This window comes from Oratosquilla oratoria, chromosome 8 (genome assembly GCF_046742065.1).
Source record: "Oratosquilla oratoria isolate Oo_2021 chromosome 8, ASM4674206v1, whole genome shotgun sequence".
Lineage (NCBI taxonomy): Eukaryota > Metazoa > Arthropoda > Malacostraca > Stomatopoda > Squillidae > Oratosquilla > Oratosquilla oratoria.
Genome location: NC_134784.1, coordinates 18434186 through 18456896, shown reverse-complemented (window position 1 = coordinate 18456896; position 22711 = coordinate 18434186). Strand labels below are relative to the sequence as shown.

Here is a 22711-nt window from a genome sequence, read left to right as displayed (position 1 = left end):
ATTTCTATTATAATTATTAATATTTTTATCATTATTACTATTATTATTATCATTATTTTTATTATTATTATTAATATTTTTATTATTATTACTATTATCATTATTATTATTACTATTATTATTATTATTACTATTATTATTACTATTATTATTATTATTATTATTATTATTATTATTATTATTATTATTATTATTATTATTATTATTATTATTATTATTATTATTATTATTATTATTATAATTTCTATTTTCATTATCATTATTATCATTATAATTTTTATTATTATTATTATTATTATTATTATCATTATCATTATCATTATTATTATTATTATTATTATTAATTATTATTATTAATATTATTATCATTATTATTACAATATCGAATTCTCATATTGTCGACATATTTTGTATAGTCTCAAAATGTCGACAAGATGAGAATTCGATACTGAACAGATGTCAACATTTTGCGCAGATTCGAATGCACTTGACTTGATTCCTGAAAGGCTTTTCAGAAAAATGAAATATTTGCATAGGTTGATAGTCGCCAAAATGATTCTACTCATGATGATGAATTTTTTTCAAGTGTTGCTTTAAAAAAAAATTAAAACTTTCTCCAGTTTGTACTTGTTAAGATTATAAACAAGTACGAATGCTTTGTTTCTTTAAAAAGTTCCTCTAGGTGCTTATAGAAATGTCGCTCGGAGCCTTTACCATCTCTGGGTCCTTGGCAAAAATGTTCCCTGGAGCCTTTGCCGCTGGCATGTAATCCAGGCTACAGGGAAGCTACCCGCTAAAAGTGTGGAGAAATGAGTAGCACTGACTCAATATACGAGTATGTCAACTGGAACCAGCAGTTTGCATCTCATCATTTGATTTTTGTGCAGGAGACCTTGCGTAGCTAGCGCCGAATAAAACGCCGGTGAGGGACCCCGCTACGTGACCTCCGACAACGAGGTTCGTTGTGACAACCTCCTGCATTAGATTTTTCTAGATTCTATTCTACAGCTTTGCTGCACCGCACCACATGGAGGCGGTAGTATTGGCCACAGGGTTCTGTCCTGTTGGCTGGAGCTGGAAAATATTTTTCTTACAGCTCAAGCCTCGGGCACTACGTTCAAGTCTCCTGGCGATGGCAAATTGTTGCGCCGCGCCGCCGAAGACTATTAGGGAGCCAAGGGACTCAGTCCCGTTCTTTAAAGCTAAAATTTCCTTGCAGGACAAAAAATTTTTTACCCTGCAGGAATTCGGAAAGGACCCCCACCAGCTGGAGCCTCGGTCACAGCAATATAACTGCTGCGCCTTTTAAAGGCTCTTTACGTTGTAGCATTGGTTCAGGCGGGAAACCCGCCAGCTAACAACGAGCTTTCATAGTGGGAAAAAAATTCCTGGCCCCAAAAGTAGTGATCACAGAAATTAACAACGTACACCCATTTCCATCAGCATACGGAACCTAGATATGTTCAATATCAGGTGTCATGGTATATGCAATTACTGACACTGTTTTTATTAGTTTATTGGTGTTATATATACATTATATATATATATATATATATATATATATATATATAGATAGATAGATAGATAGATAGATATATAGATAGATATATATATATAGATATATATATATATATATATATATATATATATATTATAGATATATATGTATATATATATATATGTGTGTGCATGTGTGTGCATGTGTGTACATGTGTGTGTGTGTGTGTGTGTGTGTGTGTGTGTGTGTGTGTGTGTGTGTGTGTGTGTGTGTGTGTGTGTGTGTGTGTGTGTGTGTGTGTGTGCGTGCGCGCGCGCGTGTGTGTGTGTGTGTGTGTGTGTGTGTGTGTGTGTGTGTGTGTGTGTGTGTGTGTGTGTGTGTGTGTGTGTGTGTGTGTGTGTGTGTGTTTTTGCGTGCGTGTGTGTGTGTTTGTGTGTGTGTGTGTGTGTGAATCTATCGGCGAGTACCAAGAAAATTCATTATTAGGACTTATTTTGTTTGTCTTTTTTCAATGCTAGGAATATGGAAGATTGAGTAACGCTAAATCACCAAAGTAGCCCAATATAGCTAACTAATAACAACATTTAGATATACAAATGTCAATTACCATGTTTTTTAAATGAAATGATAGATAACGTAATTTGAATATAAGTGATAACCACAAAACAAGAAGATAGTGTTTATGTATTTGGGGAAAGAGTATGCATCTGTGGCCAAGTGTTAGTTATTAAAGTAAACTTGATGAATGCTATATGAATTATGTTTGTGCGTCCAATAAGTTACTTTGAGATTCTACCTGTACATAGATTATACAAATGATAACCTTAAAAGATATAACAAATATACAATAAACGAGTAGGTATGTATATGTTAACATGTGCATATATAAATTTGATGAATCCTACATAGATTATATTTATGTATCCAATAAGTTGTTTTAAAATTCTAGCTTTACATACAATATACAAATGATGAGCTTAAGAAATATAGAATATATGCGTATATGCAAACATATATCTATATCACAGGTGAGAAATGTAGTAACACATTTGTAAATCACAACTAACACCACAGTCGGACGAAAGAAAAAGTTGCGTAAGCGGAACTATATATTTCGATTGCTACCTGCAATCCTCTTCAGTAGTACAAAGTGGCAGGGAGGAGGCTATCTTAAGTAGCAACCTCTTACAAAAGAAAGGGAACATGAGAAAATAAAGAACATCACTGCCCCAACCCTAGTTGACCTGAGGCTGACACGAGGTCGGGTCAGGGGGAGGGGGAGGAAGCTTGTTGACAATATTTTTGGTGATGAATAGTCCTGAAATGATGTCTGGGGTCCATTGACCCTTGGAAATATTCATCGTGGGCAGATAATCAATTAATGTTGATTCCACCATTTTCCTTCTGAACCCACACCCTGATTTATAAATGAGATCAGATTTCCCCCAGTCCATCCGGTGATTAAATTTATTAACGTGTTGAAACACTGCTGAATTTATTTGGCCATATCTAATCGACCTTTTGTGTTCATTTAATCTTGTCGGTAGGTCTCTCCCCGTCTGGCCAATGTATGAAAGGTTACAATCTTTACATGGAAGGGAGTAAACACCTGGGATATGTTCTTCCTTCAACCTCTGGTGAACATTAACAACTTTTTTATTAATAGTATTAGGGTAGGGGTTCAGAAGGAAAATGGTGGAATCAACATTAATTGATTATCTGCCCACGATGAATATTTCCAAGGGTCAATGGACCCCAGACATCATTTCAGGACTATTCATCACCAAAAATATTGTCAACAAGCTTCCTCCCCCTCCCCCTGACCCGACCTCGTGTCAGCCTCAGGTCAACTAGGGTTGGGGCAGTGATGTTCTTTATTTTCTCATGTTCCCTTTCTTTTGTAAGAGGTTGCTACTTAAGATAGCCTCCTCCCTGCCACTTTGTACTACTGAAGAGGATTGCAGGTAGCAATCGAAATATATAGTTCCGCTTACGCAACTTTTTCTTTCGTCCGACTGTGGTGTTAGTTGTGATATATCTATATGCATATATTGGTGATGCATGGCAGAAGAATGTTTATCAGTCATGTTATGCAAATTAAGACAGCTGACAAGAGAGTGGAAGAAGCAAACCTCCAAGATTCATTGGGAAGATAAAATGAAGAGAAAAGACAAAACGCTGAAGAAGAAGAAGAAGAAGAAGAAGAAGAAGAAGAAGAAGAAGAAGAGGAAGAAGAAGAGGAAAAGAAGAGTGGTGGTTAGTTTTGCCACGATAAGAAAGTGGAGAAATGGAAGGAAAAGCATGGAGAATAATGATTACACATATATTACTTACATGTGCAATTGGTGATGTAAGCTGAATTGTGATTCCTCAGAAGGAGAGATAGGTTAAAATTTAGAATATGTGGAGCAAGTGTGTGTGTGGTGTGTTTATATATTTGGAAGTGGTGACTTGCAGTGAGGTAGTAGTGAAGGGGAATGAATTAATGAGATGCAAGTTATGGTGGATGATGTATTGTGTTGAGACGTTGGATCGTGCGTTGCATTTGTGAGATTTGCTTTTTTTTTTTTTTTTTTTTGTATGTTTGACAGCGGTAGGTGTGGTTGGTAGCCATTGTTAGGTAGGACAAAGGAGATGTAAAGAGCAGCAGCAGCAGCCATATTGGTCGTTACGGGGATGCTTGCGAATTGAATGAGGGTGTAAAGAGTGGAAAGTGTTAAGAACCACTGACTGTTTAAGTGTCAATTGTATTTAAAGTTACCACTTAAAGAGGTAGTTTGTTGGAAAGATTTACAATGCGTTTAAAGAAAAGAAAGAAAGATTGATTGGTGTTTGATCTGTTATGGACTCTTTTGTAGCCATTATTTCTTGTGTTAGTACTACGGTCCAGAATAAAATACTCATGTATATTGATATTAAGGAAACCATGACTAAGCTAAGTAGACTCAAGGCTCTTGGTAGGGTTTATTACGAGGTCGATAAGTATTTGTAGTGAAGCTGGTTCGGATTGACCAAGAGTCCTAGGACAGAGCAGACAAAGAAAGTGAAATATGGGCCGTTTGTTTGTAGTTCATAAGTTGGCATAAATGAAAGGAGAATTGTAGAACAGAAAAAGAATAGAAGATAAATAAAAACCAACAGCATCTGGTGTTCCCAGGTGGTCACCCATCCAAGTACTAACCAGACCCAACGCAAATTAACTTCGCTGATCGGACGAGAAGCGGTGTGATCAGAGTGGTATGGCCGTTGGCCCTTAAAGACAAACCTCTTCTAAACCTAAACAACATTTTTTGCCTACTTCTTACTTCACTTCATGCATTACACCATAGCATTACACCAATTGTATCAAATCTACTTCCCAAGTGTCTCTTTCACTTTTATTTCTTCCTTAATTACTTCCTACATTTATCATATCAGCCTTGCCTTTCCCTCTTCCTTCTTTAGCTAAATCATCAGCTACATCATTTACAGAAAAGGAAAAGTTGTAACTTACAATTTGATACATACATACATACATACATACATACATACATACATACATACATACATACATACATACATACATACATACATACATACATACACCAAGGCTTTTTCCCCCTTAGAAGGGAGGTAGCCAAAAAGGAAAAGGCATAAAATCATTCCCACCCACTTCATCCCTGAATACGCTCCACATCCCTCCACCCTCCCTCTTATCTTAGCACCTCCTGGATGACGGGTCATCCCAGCACCTTGTCCACCGCCCTGGGTCAGAAGCAGTGTCGCAAGGCACAGCACATCCACAGCAAGGCCGCTTCATTAAATCGGCGATCCCCCCTCTCCGTCCCCCCCTGCATAAAAGGAGAGGACTATTAGGGAGCCAAGGGATTCAATCCCGTCCTTTAAAGCTAAAAAATCCATGCAGGACAAAATTTATTTCCCTGCAGGAATTCGGAGAAGACCCCCCACCAGCTGGAGCCTCGGTCACAGCAATATAACTGCTGCGCCTTTTAAAGGCTCTTCACGTTGTCGCATCGGCCATTTATATAGGCTCAGGCGGGAAACCCGCCATCTAACAACGAAAACTCATAGTGGGAAAATTCTCCTGGCCCCAAAAGTAGTGATCACAGAAATTAACAACGTATATCCATTTCCATCAGTATACGGGTGTCATGGTGCATACAATTACTAACACTGTTTTCATGAGTGTATCGGTGTTATACATACATATATACATACATTATATATATATATATATATATATATATGCATATATATATACATATACATATATATATATATATATATATATATATATATATATAAATATATATATATATACAGTGGCGACTCCGGCCGTCAGGCTACTCGGGCTTAGCCCGAGTATTAGATTTTCTAAAATGAACATGTAATTACAGCCAGTTAGCTCGGGCTCCATTTATTTCGCCTGGCCACAGTTCATATATTTTCGTTCAGCGTCTGGGATTCGTCTGGATTCTGGATTCCAAGGAAAGACCACCTCGCTTGCGCGGGATCGGGTTTTGTGGGAGGGGAAGAATGTCTGTAGGAAAATGAAAAGATAGTAGTGTATAAAAGAGGGCTATTGCCACCGGGCTAATTGCGAGCGATTAGGGGCTTATTTGTTGTCGTGGCTTAGGAGAAATGGACCGGGAGCTTGGAGGGCAGCGCTTGACGCCGGGGTTAGGATTAGGATCACCAACGAAAGTTTAGAAAATGGTAGGAGGCGTAGTAGTAGAGGAAGGTGGAAAAGCGGAAAAATCTTTAGCGAGAGGTAAACTGAAATGAGAAGATGTAGTAGAAGAGAAAGTTAGAAAGGAAGCGAATTTTAGTCGAAGAAAAAGTAGGTGTAGATGTTTTGTGCGTGTGTTGTGGCTCTGTTCGTGAGAGGTGTATGTGTGTATCTTACGAGAAGTGAGTTGATTTCACTTCCCGCGTGTAGAGGGCGTCCTGATAAGCCACAGGTGGGGCGAGCGTACCCTGATTATCCCCAGGTTTTGGGTTTGAAGTCCTTTAGAGTTGACCCAGTGGCGGTGCGAGGGGGGCAGACGGGCGGTGTACACCCGCCTGCCGACGTCAACGAAGAGATCCGTAACCAGAACGGCAGCCGCAAGGAGATAACTCCTCGCCGCCACCGCTGGCGAGCGCGTTCCTGATGAGCCACAGGTGGGGCGAGCGTTGCCAGTTTATCCCCAGGCTGGGTTTGGATTCCGGAAGAGTCGATTCAGTGGCGGTGCGAGGGAGGGGCAGACGGGCGGGTGTTGTATGGTCTCTTTCCTTCCAATCACAACTCTGAAAACAGAGAATTACGCGATTGGGAATTGTGTGTAAATGTCAGAAGTGTAAACTCGCTCACCAGCGTCAGCGAGAGGCCAGCGTTAGGGATTCGTCTACTCTAGGTGGGCTGTGTCAGAATATAAATATTGCTCCTATATAACGCGCCTGACTCGTCACCCAATGATAGTCGAGCTGCTTCTCGGCTCGGCCAATCAGAGCTTTTCCGGGTCCTGCCTCCGCCGCTCGGGCTCAAATCTTACAGCTTTGTTGTTATCTATAATTGTAAGAATTTAAAAGTAATTCAAATTCAATGTTTCCTTGAAACAATAGATTTCTACAGAACTCAGGATTTAAATTCCAATGTATGAAAGATCTCAATTCTACAATATTCTTTAAAGGAACGGAAAACTGTCCAGTAACTCGGGCTAATACAAATTAGCTTGGTAAGCTGGGTAAAAGACTAACTGGCATCTCTTGAGTTGATGATGCGCTCGGGCTCAGAGCTTACCGGCCCAAGTTGTTATCTATAATTGTAAGAATTAAAAGTAATTCAAATTCAATGTTTCCTTGAAATAATAGATTTCTACAGAGCTTAGGATTTAAATTCTAATGTAAGAAAGATTTAAATTATACAATATTCTTAAAGGAACGGAAAACTGTCCAGTAACTCGGGCTAATAAGTATTAGCTTGGTAGAGGTAAAAGTCTACGGTGTGCATTACGTCTCTTACCTTCATTTATGAATGTGTCTTAGGCGAAATCTGTGATGAGCACGAGTGACGTTGATGACCTGGAGTCGCCTCTGATATATATATATAAGTATATACATATATATACATATATATATACATATATATATGCATATATATATATGTATGCATGTATGTGTGTGTGTGTGTGTGTGTGTGTGTGTGTGTGTGTGTGTGTGTGTGTGTGTGTGTGTGTGTGTGTGTGTGTGTGTGTGTGTGCTTGTGTGTGTGTGTATGTGTGCGTGTGTTTGTATTTACCTAGTTGTATTTACCTAGTTGTATTTTGCGGGAAGGGGAGCTACGCTCGTGGAGTCCCGCCTTTCTATCTCGCAGTGTCTAGTTTGTTTTTAAACTCATTAATGTTTTTTGCGCACAATATTTCCTTGTCCAGTTTGTTCCAAGTGTCTACCACTCTATGTGGAAAACTGTTTTTCTTCAGATCTTTTCTATAACTATGTTTTTTTTTTTCCATGTCCTGTTGTGCTTCTCCTGTCACAGACAAGTCCTCTCTATCAAGTATTTCTGTGCCTTTCATGATTTTGTAGATGGTCAGTAGGTCACCTCTCTCTCTTTTTTGCTCCAGAGTCGGTAAATCTAGTTTAGCCAATCTCTCCTCAGATGACAAGTTTGCGAGTGCAGGTGCCATTTTTGTTGCTGCTCTCTGGATTCTTTCTATTTTCTTTATATTCTTTTTGGTACTGGGTGACCACAATGTCGCCGCATATTCTAGTCTAGGCCTTATCAGTGTGACCAATATTTTTTTTATTAATTTCTTCGTCCAAATATGTAAATGCCACTTTTATTTATCTTAGCAAGTTGTAGGATTCTCCAACAATTTTGTTTATCTGTTTGTCATAGGACAAGTCGTTTGAGATGATTACACCCAGATCTTTTTCAGATCCCTCCTTCTTTACCTCCTTGGTTCCAATTTTATATTGTCCTGATATTCTGTTTTTGCTTTTACCAAACTCCATTATGCTATCTGTGTGTGTGTTGTATTTACCTAGTTGTATTTTGCGGGAAGGGGAGCTATGCTCGTGGTGTCACGCCTTTGTATCTCGCAGTGTCTAGTTTACTTTTAAACTCATGAATGGTTTTTGCGCATACTAATTCATTATCCAGTTTGTTCCAAGTGTCCACTAATCTATGTGGAAACTGTTTTTCTTCAGTTCTCTTCTGTAGCTATGTTTTTTTTTTCTTCTTCTTCTTTTCATGTCTTCTTGTGTTTCGCTTGTCCCAGTTTAGTAAGTCCTCTTTTCCGAGTATCTCTGTGCCTTTCATGATTCTGTAGATGGTCAGTAGGTCACTCTCTCCTTTCTTTGCTCCAGCGTCGGTAACTCCAGTTTAGCTAATCTCTCCTCATATGATAGGTTTGCAAGTGCAGGTGCCATTTTTGTTGCTGCTCTCTGGATTCTTTCTATTTTCTTTATATTCTTTTTGGTACTGGGTGACCACAATGTCGCCGCATACTCTAGTCTAAACCTTATCAATGTAAACAATATTTTTTTTATCATGTCTTCGTCCAAGTATGCAAATGCCACTTTTATTGACCTTAGCAAGTTGTAAGCCTCCCCGACAATTTTGTTAATCTGTTTATCATAGGACAAGTCGTTTGTGATAATTACTCCCAAATCTTTTTCGGATCCTGCCTTCTTTACCTCCTTGGTTCCAATTGTATATTTTCCTGATATTCTGTTTTTGCTTTTTCCAAACTCCATTATACTACACTTCTTAGTATTAAAGTCCACTTCCCATTTCTGACTCCAGTTCCATGCCATATTCAGGTCTTCCTGCAGTGCTTGACAGTCCTTATCAGTTTTTACTTTCCTTAACAGTTTGGCGTCGTCTGCAAAGAAGCTCATGTAACATTTCACATCCTCGTCCATGTCATTCACATAAATAGCAAACATTGGTGCCAATACAGATCCTTGTGGTACTCCACTGATCACCTCTTTCCAATCTGAATATTTTTCTCTGAGCACTACTCTCATCTTTCTACCAGTCAGGAAGCCCTCCATCCATCTCATTAAGTTCCCTTGTATTCCTCCTATGTGTTCCAGTTTTTTTTTTTGTTTTTTTTGTTTTTTTTTGTAATTTTCTGTGTGGTACTTTGTCAAATGCTTTTTGCAAGTCTAGGAAGGCACAATCAGCCCATCCATTTCTTTCTTGCACTATGTCTATTAGTCTTGAGTAGAAGCATATTAAGTTTGTGGTGCATGATCTTCCTTGTCTGAACCCAAATTGTCTTGGGTTTATTATGTTGTTGTCTTCCAGATATTTTACCCATCTATTCTTGATGATTTTCTCACAAATTTTGGCTATAGTGCTTGTTAGTGATACTGGCCTATAGTTGGTGGGTTCTTCCTTGTTTCCTCCTTTATATATTGGTACAATGTTAGCATTTTTCCAGTCTTTAGGTATCTTTCCTTCTTTGAGTGAGCTATTTATTATGTTGTGTATTTTGTCCGTTAGTTCTTCTTTGCATTCCTTTAGAATCCAATTTGCAATACCATCCGGGCCATGTGATTTTCTGACGTCAAGTTTTGATAGGTGTTCTGATATTTCTTTTTGTGTTGTTGTAAACTCACTCATGTGGGGAGATTGCTTGTTATTATCTTCGTCCCAATTTTGTATTTTCTCTCTGGTGAAGACGGATTTAAAGTGATTGTTCATGACTTCGGCCATTTCTAATTCTTCTGTGTATTCTATATTTCCTTGGCGTAGTTTCACCATTTCCTGTTTGTTTTTAAGTTTACCATTCACATATCGATAGAATAGTTTGGGTTGATCTTTTCATTTATCTATAATATTGTTTTCATGGTTCCTTTTCTCTCTTCTCACATTAACATACTCATTTCTATAGTTTATATAAATTTACCATTTGCTAGGTTTTTCATCTTTTATCCACCTTTTCCAAGCTTTGTCCCTTCTGTCTTTTGCCTCACTGCATCTTTTGTTGAACCAACTTTTGATGCACTCTCTCGCTTTTGTCTTGGTACATGCCTGTTTACCCCTTCATCGTAATTGTCCATCAAGATATTCCATTTTTCATCCTCTTCTGTCTCTTCCATATAGAATTTTTCCCAGTTTGGATTCCGGAAGAATATCTTTAGTTTTGCAAAGTCCGTTTTGTTGTACATCAATCTTCCTTTCCTATGCTTTTCATTTCTCTCCATGTCTATTTCTTCCTTTAGTACAGTTTCGATGAGTATATGGTCACTCTTTCCAATTGGTGTCTTGTAGTGGACTCTGTCCACTATTTCAGGTTCTGTTGTAAATATTAAATCTAGTTTCGACGGCTCTTCATTGCCTCTGTATCTGGTGTTTTTGCTGGCCCATTGGGTCATTGTGTATTCCATGGTCATGTCCAGCAGTACATTACCCCACAAGTCATCTCCTCCTCGCACTGTCATGTTATCCCAACAAATTTCTTTGCAATTGAAGTCCCCCATAATTACCAGATTACCCCTCTCCATTAGTATCTTATTTAGTGATTTCCCTGTATCTTCTAGCATTTTTGTATGTTCGTTCTCTTTCCAAGCGTTCGTTTTTGGGGGCACATAGGTCACCACAAACTTTCTACTTTTCATATTCTTGCCTTCGACTTTTATCATGATCAGTTCAACATTACCTTTGCCCTCTGCAATTTTTGTCACGTTTAAGTCTTTCTTGGCCAAGAACATGATTCCTCCTTCCTGTTTCTTATCCAGTAATTATATAGTCCTTGGTCAATATCGATGGATGGTATTTCACCTCTCAGTTTAGTCTCTACAATTCCCATTATGTCTGTTTTTTCTTCTTGCAGGTAGTCATTGAGTTCGTTCAGACCTGAAATTAATCCGTCAATGTTAGTATAGGCCACTTCTAATTTTCTTCTTCCTCCATTATTATTATTATTATTATTATTTTCCTTTTTTTTATGTGCAATTTCTTCAATCTCATGTCGATTACTCTCCAATGCAATTCCTCGCTTTCTGTCTCCGTTCTCATCGAGTTTTTTCCTTTGCTTCTTCTCTTAGTGACTTCTCTTTTTCTAATTCCTCAGTATTCATTTCTCTTTTTATCCATATCTTATTGTACTTTTCACTCCTTGCCAAGTTGCCTACTTTTTCAAATATGTGTATTCACTTGGTCTTTTGGATCACGTGTTGGACTCGTGATCGACAGCTATTTCCCTCCTGGAAGAGAGCTCAGAGCTCGTAGGTCCGATCTATGGGTAATGCTATGACCTTGCACACACACACACACCCAACTCCCCGCCCACGAGAGTCAGAGTAACGACCCGAGGCACAGCGATACCGAAATAATTTCGGTCCTGGGCAGGATTCGAACTGGGTGCTGGGAGCACTTCTGCTTCCCAGTTCAGCGCTTTACCAACTATGCCACCGTGTGTGTGTGTGTGTGTGTGTGTGTGTGTGTGTGTGTGTGTGTGTGTGTGTGTGTGTGTGTGTGTGTGTGTGTGTGTGTGTGTGTGTGTGTGTGTGTATTTACCTAGTTGTATTTTACGGGAAGGGGAGCTATGCTCGTGGGGTCCCGTCTTCATATCTCATTTTATCTAAACTATTTTTAAATTCATGTATTGTTTTTGCACACACCACTTTCTCATCTAACTTGTTCCAACTGTCTATTGCTCTGTGAGGAAAGCTGTTCTTTTTAAAATCTCTTCTATAGCTGTCTTTTTTTATTTTCTTTCCGTGTCCTCTTGTATTTCTGTCATCCCATTTTATCAGATTCTCTCTATCAGTAATTTCTATGCCTTTCATGATTCTGTAAATAGCTATCAAATCTCCTCTCTCTCTTCTTTGCTCTAGTGTCTGTAGTTTAAGTTTTTGTAGTCTCTCTTCATATGATAGTTTTGAGAGTGTTGGTGCCAGTTTTGTAATTGCTCTTTGTATCCTTTCAAGTTTTTTTATACATTTTTTTGTACTTGGTGACCATATCGTTGCTGCATATTCCAATCTTGGTCTTATCAGGGTGATTAGGATTTTCCTCACCATTTCTTCATCCAGGTATGTAAATGCCACTTTGATTGTTCTTATTAAATTATAAGTTTCTCCAAAAATCTTATTTATATGTTTCTCAGGTGACATATTATTCATAACAATGACTCCCAGGTCCTTCTCATTTTCTACTTTTTTTATTCCTTCTTCTCCCAAATTATATGATCCTGCTATTCTGTTTTTGCTTTTTCCAAATTCCATTATACTACACTTTTTTGTATTGAACTCCATCTCCCACTTCCTACTCCATTCTTGTACTTTATTTAGATCCCTCTGTAGTGATTCACAATCTTCTTCAGTTTTCACTCTTTTCAGTAGTTTTGCATCATCTGCAAAGAAGCTCATATAGCTTTCAATTCCTTCATCCATATCATTAATATATATAGCAAACATTATTGGGGCCAGAACTGTTCCCTGCGGGACACCGCTTATTACTTCATTCCATTTTGAGTGCTGATCTCTTATCACTACTCTCATTTTTCTTTCTTGCAAAAAGTCTTCCATCCAATTTAGCAATTTACCTTGTATTCCTCCTTCATATTCTAATTTCTTAAGCAACTTCTTATGTGGTACTTTGTCAAAAGCTTTTTTTAGGTCTAGAAATGCACAATCAGCCCATCCATCTCTTTCTTGTATTATATCTATTAGCCTTGAATAGAAACATATTAAATTGGTGACGCATGACCGACCTTGTCTGAATCCAAATTGCCTTGGATTTAGTACGTTGTTTTTTTCCAAGTATTTTACCCATCTACTTTTGATAATTCTTTCACAAATTTTTGCTATTGTACTTGTTAGAGAGACTGGTCTATAATTGGTAGGTTCTTCTTTATTTCCTCCTTTATATATAGGTACTATATTTGCTTTTTTCCAATCTTCTGGAACTTTTCCTTCTTTTAAGGAACTGCTTATTATGCTATGTATTTTGTCTGCCAGTTCATTCCTGCATTCTTTCAGAATCCAGTTTGCTATTTCATCTGGCCCATGCGATTTTCTGACATCAAAATTACCCAAGTGTGTCAATATTTCATTCTTTGTTACTTCTATTTCTTCCATAGGGGGGACTTTTTCTTTCCACTCAATCTCTTCAGGTTGTATATTTTCCCTTGTAAACACTGATTTAAAATGTTTGTTCATAATTTCTGCCATTTCCATTTCCTCAGTGTATTCAACTCCTCCTTGTCTCAATTTCTCCAAGTCTTGTTTGTTTTTCAGTTTATTGTTTACAAATCTGTAGAATAGTTTTGGTTGATCTTTACACTTTTCTATAACATCTTTTTCATATTTTCTTTTTTTCTCTCTGCACTTTTGTACATATTCATTTCTATAACCAGTATATATTTTCCATTTTTCAGGTCTTCTGTCTTTTTTCCATCTGGTCCAGGCTTTGTCTCTTTTGTCTTTTAACTCCCTACAACTTTTGTTGTACCAGCATTTTACATATTCTTTTTCTTGTTTTTGTCTTGGGACATACTTTTCCACTCCTTTTTTGTAAATTTTTGTCAAAATATTCCATTTCTCTTCCACTGATGTTTCTTCTTTGTATATTTCTTCCCAGTTTTCTTGTTGGAAGAATTCTCTTATTTTATCAAAGTTTGTTTTTTCATACATCATTCTTCCTTTTCTATATTGTTCATTTCTTTTCATATATTTTTCTTCATTAAGTTCCAGTTCAATCAATATGTGGTCACTTTTACCTATTGGTGTTTTATATTCAATCTTGTCCACTATTCTAGGTTCAGATGTAATTATTAAGTCTAGCCTCGATGGTTCTTCTTCATTTCTATACCTAGTGTTCTCTTGTATCCATTGTGTCATTGAATGGTCAGTAATCATCTCAAGTAGAGCATTTCCCCATGAGTCATCACCACTCTTTGCTGTCATTTCTTCCCAGCAGATTTCTTTGCAATTAAAGTCGCCCATCATAACTATTCTTCCTCCGTCTTCCATTATTTTAGTTAATGCTATCTTTGTGTCCTCTAACATACTTTTATATTCACTCTCCTCCCATGAGGCTGTTTTCGGAGGCACATAATTGATCACAAATTTTCTGCTCTTCTTATCTCTGTCTTCCACTTCTATCATAATCATCTCTACTGTATTCTTTCCATATATGACACCTTTCACGTTTATATCCTTCTTAGTCAGGAACATAACTCCACCCCCTTGCTTTTTCTCTCTGTTTCTAATCCAATAATTGTATGCATCATGTCCTACACTGTTGGGTGGTAGTGGGCCTTTTAATTTTGTTTCTACAATTCCCATTATGTCCGGTTCTTTTTCTTTCAAATAATCATTCAGCTCATTCAATCCTGTTATTAATCCATCTATATTTGTGTAAGACACTCTTAGTTTTCTGCCACTTCCATTGTGTTCTCTGTTTCCCTTATGTTTTTCTTTTGTATGTCGAACTTCCTTAGTTTCATGTTCACTACTCTCCAATAGAATCTCTCTTTCTCTGACTCCGTTCTGTTCTCGTTTTTTGTCTTAGCTTCCAGTCTTTTCTGCTTTTCTTCCTCTCTTTCCTCTTTATTCATTTCTCTTTTTATCCATATCTTTTTGTGTTGTTCACTTGTTGCTAGTTTCCCTGTTTTGGATAAGATATTCTCTGCCGTTGTTTGTGACTTGAATTTAATCTTAATTGGTCTGGTCTTGTCTGTGCTATACTTTCCGAGTCTAAATTTCTCTTCGATTTGTTTCATAATTCCTGGTTCATCTTCCTGAACTGATTCTAGTAATTGGCTTACTTTTTCATTTTCCTCTTTGATTCTTGTGGTTCTATCTGTGTTGTGTTTCTCTTCCATTCCTAATATAATTATACATTTCTTCTTGTCTGCTAAATCCCTTACTATATTCTCCTTTTGTCTCATCACTTTAATAACTGAGTCTTCAGTATGTTCTTTCAATTGCTGTTTGACTATGTCAGTGAATGAAATCTTATTTCCTTCTTGGGTTTGCTTCCAATTTTTACTTTCTTTAGCTATTGTTTCTCTGTTTTCTTTACTATTCTTCTTCAATTCCTCATTCTCCCCCTTTACCTCTCTTAACTGTCTTTTTAGTTCTTCTATTTCATCAGTTAAGTTTTTATTCGCCTTTTCCAGTTCTTCCAATCTTTCAACCCTTTTTAAAATGGTGTTCATATGACCTAACCTACTCTCCAAGTCTTCGATCACCTTATCAACCTTCATCTCTAGTCTTGTCAGTCGGGGGGGGTTTGAGTCCCCCCCACTCTCTTTAAATCCCTTGAAAATATTCTCATCACTTTCTGCTATATTGCTCCTATCTATACCTCTAATCTTCACATTCCTATTAGACATGTCATCATCCAACTCGTCTTGGGGTCTTTTGTCTACCCGGCGGCCCGTCAGGGCCATTTCCTCCACCTCCTCATTACCTTCCATTTCCCCAGTAATCCCTCCCCCTCTCCTCTTTCCTTACTTTCCCTCTACCTCACGAGCAACTCCCCCCCCCTCGGCAAATACACCCAGGCACTTCTCATTGCGTTGGTATCCACATTCTTCACTTTTCTGCAGAGCGTTCGTCATGCCGTCCGTTCGTTGATAGTGTGTGTGTGTGTGTGTGTGTGTGTGTGTGTGTGTGTGTGTGTGTGATTCTATCGGTGAGTACCAAAAATTCATTATTAGGACTTATTTTGTTTGTCTTTTTTCAATGCTAAGAATATGGAAGATTGAGTAACGCTGATTCATCAAAGTAGCCCAATTAAGCAAACTAATAACATTTAGACATACAAATGTCAAGTACCATGTTTTCTAAATGAAATGATAGATATCGTAATAAGAATATATGCGATAACCACAAAACGAGAAGGTAGTGTTTATGTATTTGAGGAAAGACTATGCATCTATGGCCAATTTTTCTAACATCGGTGTTGAATCTACGAGACTCTTCTTTGGCTTGTTGTTCTAACCAGCACCCTAAGGTTTGGGTCTTTTAATGTGCGTGGATGTGGCACAGGTGAGAGTAAAAGGGAAGAGAAAGGTAGTATGCTTGTGAGCAGAAAGATGGATGTGTTGGCTTTGATTGAAACTAAGTTGAGAGGGAAGGGCGAGTGTGAGTTGGGAGTGTAGTTGGGAGGTTCTCAGGAGTGAAGAGAGGGCAAGGGAGAAAAGTGGTGGCTATAATAGTAAGTAAAGAGATAGGTAAATGTGTAGTGGAGTGGAAGGTTTCTTCAAGGATAATGTGGATGAAGGTGAAACTGGGAAAGGAGATGTGGGTTTTTGTAGGTGCATATGGGCCTGGTAGGGAGAAGAGTATAGAAGGGAGGTTTTTTGGATATATTCAAATGAGTGCATGGAGGGATTAGGGAGGAACGTCAATGTAGTAGTCTTGGGAGACCTTAATGCTAAGGTAGGAAATAAACCAATTGACGGAGTGGTTGGGAAATGTGGAGTTCCAGGAAAGAATCGTAGTGGAGTTGATGGTGGAGATGTGTCTAGAGAGTTGATGATAGCAAATACAGTGTTTCAGAAGAAAGTCAGCCATAAGTAGACATGGGAGAGAGTGGTGCATGTAAGGGTGGTAGATAGATTGATTTATGGAATTTTTGGCTCGAAGGCCAGGGTGGTAGATAGAGCGTTAATGGACTATGTAGTGGTAGATAGGAGTATAACAGGAAGAGCTAAGGATGTGCATGTTCTCAGGGGCGAGAGTGGGGGAATACCATTTCTTGGTGGAAGATAAGTTGAGTGTGGGGGGTAGATGGAGATAGAGGAAAAGGACAAAAGGTAGGAAGGTGCTTAGAGTGAACTCTTTAAATGAAAAGGAAAAGAAGGAGTACAAGAAGCTGAGAGAGGAGTAGGAGTGAAGGATAGAGTAGAGCTAGGAGTGGAGGAGGAATGGGGATGGTTCAAGGAGGGAGTCACAAAGTGTGCAAAGATGGTGTGTGGAACAAGAAGGACGGGAGGAAATAGAAGGAAGGGTAATGAATGGTACATACATACACATACATATACCAAAGGCTTTTCCCCCCTTACACAGGGGGTAGCCAAAAAGAAAAAGGCATAGAAACCACTCCCACCAATTCCATTCCCTACATATTCCACTCCCCTCCACCCTCCTCCCTCCCTCTTACCTTGGCACCTCCTGGATGATGGGTCATCCCTGCATCCTGTCCATTGCCCTGGGTCAGAAGCAGTGTTGCAAGACACGGCACATCCACAGCAAGGCGCTTCATAAATTCGGTGACCCCCCTCTCCATCCCCTCATGCAGAAAAGGAGAAGACAGGGAGAAATCCCTTTGGGATGTGTCAAATTTTTTCTCATACATACTTCCTCACCCCCCATCCCCCACCCACTCCCCCTCATGTATCACAGCATCATCCATACACAATCCTTCTCCATTCACCCCTATCTTCTGTCCTCTCCTGTCCTTCCTCAACAGACATTCCTCTCTTTTGTAATGCCCCTTTCACCCCATCCAACCATCTCATCCTAGGACGCCCCCTCATATTCACTTCCTCAACCTCTGCCTTCCATACCTTTTTTACTAATCTTTCTTCACTCATTCTTTCCATGTGCCCAAACCATCCCAATCCTCTTTCATCAACTCTATCTCCCAGCTCCCCTGTTCTCCTCACCTCATTTCACACTCTATCTAGCCTAGTAACCCCTGTCATACTTCCCAGACATTTCATCTCAAACACATTCAAATTCCTTCTCTCTTCCTCTTTCATGTTCCATGTTTCTGCCCCATACAGTGCTGTTGGCACAATCACTCCTTCATATAACCTCCTCTTAGCATCCATTCCCAGATGTCTATTTCTCATTACATTTTTTAACCCAAGGCATTTACTTGCTTCTCTCAATCTACATTCTACCTCAACCCCACCTTCACCCTTTCCTGCCGCACTCGCACCCAAGTATCTAAAACTATCCACTTCCTCCAGTCTCTCACCTTTAATGCTCACTTCCAGCCTGCTGTCACTCTCTCCCCTTGTACCTCTCATCACCTTACTTTTACCCACATATATCTTCAGCTTCCTTTTTTCACACACCTTCTCAAACTCTGTCACCAACTTCCTCAATCCCTCCTCTGCTCCTGCTACAAGCACAGTGTCATCAGCAAACAACAACTGGCTCACCTTCCACTTTTCTCCATTTTCTTTGACCATCTTCAACCCCTGACCCACTATCCTTGCATTCACCTCTTGCACCACCCTGTCCATGTATAGATTGAACAGCCAGGGCGACATAACAGATCCAAGACGAAGTCCCACCTTTACCTCAAACCATTCATCTTCTCCATTTCTAATCCTAACACAAGCTCTACTACTCTCGTAAAACTCTTGACTGCTCTTAACAGCTTTCCTCCTATCCCATATATCTGCAGTACCTCCCACAGTGTCTTCCTGTCTACCTCGTCATAAGCCTTTTCCAGATCCATAAAACACCAAAAGACATCCTTACCTTTTCCTATAGCTTTCTCACATATCTGTCTTACCACAAAAATCTGAACCTCACAACCCCTACCTATCCTAAAACCACACTGTTCCTCACCAATTACTCCCTCTGTTCCTCTCCTAATCCTCTCAATCAAGACCCTCCCATAAGCCTTCCCAACTACACTCAACAAGCTGATCCCTCTGAAACTACTACACTCACACTTGTCCCTTTTTCCCTTGTAAAGTAGAACTATACAAGCACTCCTCCAGTCCTCCGGCTTTCTACCCTATCTTAAACAAACATTAAATAACCTTACCAGACAGTCCATCATAACTGTACCTCCTTTCTTCAGACATTCTGCATGGCATCCATCCAGACCATGTGCCTTACCTGCTCTCATCATCTTAACAGCTGCTTCCACTTCATCTTTCCCTATTTCTCCTCCATTTTTCTCACTCATCACCCTCATTTTCTTAGCACTTCCCACTGCAACTACCTTTCCCTCCCTATCCTCCTTCACATTTAGCAATTCCCTAAAATACTCTGACCACCTTCTTCTCACTACCTTCTCTTCCATTATCATCTGTCCATCTGCACCTTTTACCTTTTCTTCTCTACTTGATTCACCTCCTCTTCCTCTCTTAATTTCTTTTCAAAACATCTTTTTATTACTTTCAAAAAATTTTGTCATACTCTTACGCCATTTCACATCTGCTCTTCTCTTTGCTTCCTTTATCTTATGCTTAGCTTCCCTTCTCTTTACTTTGTACCTCTCATATGATTCCCTCATCCTAACTTGCAGCCAATCTATGAATGCCTGCTTCTCTTCTACACATTGCTTCCCCATCCCACCACTCACTACCCTTCCTTCTATTTCCTTCTGTCCTCCTTGTTCCACACACCATCTTTGCACACCTTATGACCCCTCCCTCCTTGAACCATCCCCATTCCTCCTCCACTCCTAGTTGTACTCTATCCTTGACTCCCTCCCACTCCCCTCTCAGCTTCTTCTTATACTCATTCTCCTTTTCTTTTTCATTTAAGCAGCTCACTCTAAGTACCTCCCTACCTTTTGCGAGCTTTCACAGATTGGTTACAAAATAGGACAAGGTACAAAGAAAAGAGAAGTATAGCACAAGGTAAAGGAGGCAAAGAGGAGAGCAGATGTGAAATGGGATAAGAGTATGACAGAAAATTTTGAAAGTAATAAAAAGATGTTTTGGAAAGAAATTAAGAGAGGAAGAGGAGGCGAATCAAGTAGAGAAGAAAAGGTAAAAGGTGCAGAAGGACAGTTGATAATGGAAGAGTAGGCTGTAAGGGGAAGATGGGCAGAGTATTTTAGGGAGTTGCTAAATGTGAAGGAGGATAGGAGGGAAAGGTAGTTGCAGTGGGAAATGCTAAGAAAATGACAGTGATGAGTGAGAAAAATTGAGGAAAAATAGGGAAGGATGAAGTGAAGGCAGTTGTTAAAATGATGAGAGCAGGTAAGGCACCTAGTCTGGATGGATGCCATGCAGAATGTCTGAAAAAAGGAGGTACAGTGATGGTGGACTGGCTGGTGAGGTTATTTAATGGTTGTTGGAGAGAGGGTAGAGTGCCAGAAGACTGGAAGAGTGCCTGTATAGTTCCACTTTACAAGGGAAAAGGTGACAAGTGTGAGTGTAGTAGTTTCAGAGGGATTAGCTTGTTGAGTGTAGTTTGAAGGCTTATGGATCTTGATTGAGAGGATTAGGAGAGGAACAGGAGTAATTGGTGAGGAACAGTGTGGATTTAGGACAGGTAGAGGTTGCGTAGATCAGATTTTTGTGGTAAGACAGATAAGTGAGAAAGCTATAGGAAAGGGGAAGCATGTTTTTTGGGCTTTTATGGATCTGGAAAAGGCTTATGACAGGGTAGACAGGAAGACACTGTGGGAGGTTCTGCAGATATACAGGATTGGAGGAAAGTTTCTAGGAGCTGTCAAGGTGTTTTGATGCAAGTAGTAGAACATGTGTCAGGATTAGAAATGGAGAGAGAGAGTGGTTCGAGGTAAAGGTGGGATTTCGTCAGGGTTGTGTTATGTCACCCTGGCTGTTCAACTTATACATGGATGGGGTGGTGTGAGAGGTAAATGCAAGGGTAGTGGGTCAGGGATTAGAGATGGTTAAAGAAAATGGAGAAAAGTGGGAGGTGAGCCAGCTGTTGTTTGTGGATGACACTGTGCTTGTAGCAGGATCAGAGAAGGGATTGAGGAAGTTGGTGACAGTTTGGGAGAGTGTGTGAAAGAAGGAAGTTGAAGATAAATGTGGGTAAAAGTAAGGTGATAGAGATGTACAAGGGGTGAAAGTGGCAGCAGACTGGAAGTGAGTATTAAGGGAGAACGACTGGAGGAAGTAGATAGTTTTAGATACTTGGTTGCGAATGTGGTAGGAAAGGGTGGAGTGGAGGTGGAGGTAGAATGTAGACTGAGAGAGGCAAGTAAATGCCTAGGTGGATTAAAAAGTGTAATGAGGAATAGACATTTGGGAATGGATGATAAGGAGATTGTATGACGGTGTGATTGTGCCAACAGCACTGTATGGGGGAGAAACATGGAACATAAGAGAGGAAAAGAGAAGGAGTTTGAATGTGTTTGAGATGAGGTGTCTGAGAAGTATGATGGGGGTTACTAGGCTGGATAGAGTGAGAAATGAGGTGAGGAGGAGAACAGGGGTCGTAAGGGAGTTGGGAGATAGGGTAGATGAAAGAATATTGGGATGGTTTTGACACATGGAAAGAATGAGTGAAGAAAGACTAGTAAAAGAGGTATGGAAGGCAGATGTGGAGGGAGTGAACATGAGGGGACGACCTATGATGAGGTGGATGGATGGTGTGAAAGGGGCTTGGAATGTCTGTTGAGGAAGGACAGGAGAGGACAGAAGACATGGGTGAATGGAGAATGGTTGTATATGGATGTTTGTGATGCATGAGGTGGAATGGGGGGTGAGGTGCATGTGTGATAAAAATTTGACACAGCCCAAAGGGATTTCTCCCCATCTTCTCCTTTTCTGCATGAGGGGACAGAGAGGGGGGGTCACCGATTTAATGAAGCGGCCTTACTGTGGTTGCGCTGTGTCTTGTGACACTGCTTCTGACCCAGAGCAGTGGACAAGATGCAGGGATGACCCATCATCCAGGAGGTGTGAAGATAAGAGGGAGGGTAGAGGGTCGATGGGAGTGGAGTGTATTAGGGATGGAATGGGTGGGAATGGTTTTTATGCCTTTGTTTTTTTGTTACCTCCCTTGTAAGGGGGAAAGCCTTTGGTATATGTATGTATATCAAAAAATAAAAATGCATGTGAGCATGAAAAAAATTAAATCACTGATAAGGTTTAATCAAATGATGGAATTCAATCTATTGGCATTTATTTGGGACAAAACTCGCTAAGCATTATTAACTACTCCTTTTTCTTGAGAATGACACTTCTGGCTAAATCCTGATGCAGGGAGTATGTGATGACATCTGGACATGGCACCAGGTTTTCAACTCTTTGATTATGTCTTGCTTTAAGACATTGTCATAGGATATCATATCCCCCTCTAGTCAATATCTTTTAACCATCACAATCCCTGGTATTGTTGATGCAAAGACATGGTACATCAATTTTCTTACAATAGCTTTGCTTCAACAATAGGAACATACAAACAGCTGGTTAAGAGGCTGAGAGAACTCCACAAGAGTCAGCTCCAGTGCCTGTGCTTCACCTATTTCAAAAGTGACTGAAGTAATCACAAGGCATCCAACCAGGATAAAGTATATTATATCAAAGT

The 22711-nt window shown here is 39.4% G+C and overlaps 1 non-coding gene across 1 annotated transcript; it reads right to left on the bottom strand.

The window, feature by feature from the left end:
- Positions 1–4630: 4630 nt before the first annotated feature.
- Positions 4631–4749, bottom strand: LOC143027859 (5S ribosomal RNA). The gene has a single exon (XR_012966668.1). It is a non-coding gene; the product is annotated as a 5S ribosomal RNA (ribosomal RNA).
- Between the last annotated feature and the right edge of the window lie 17962 nt (positions 4750–22711).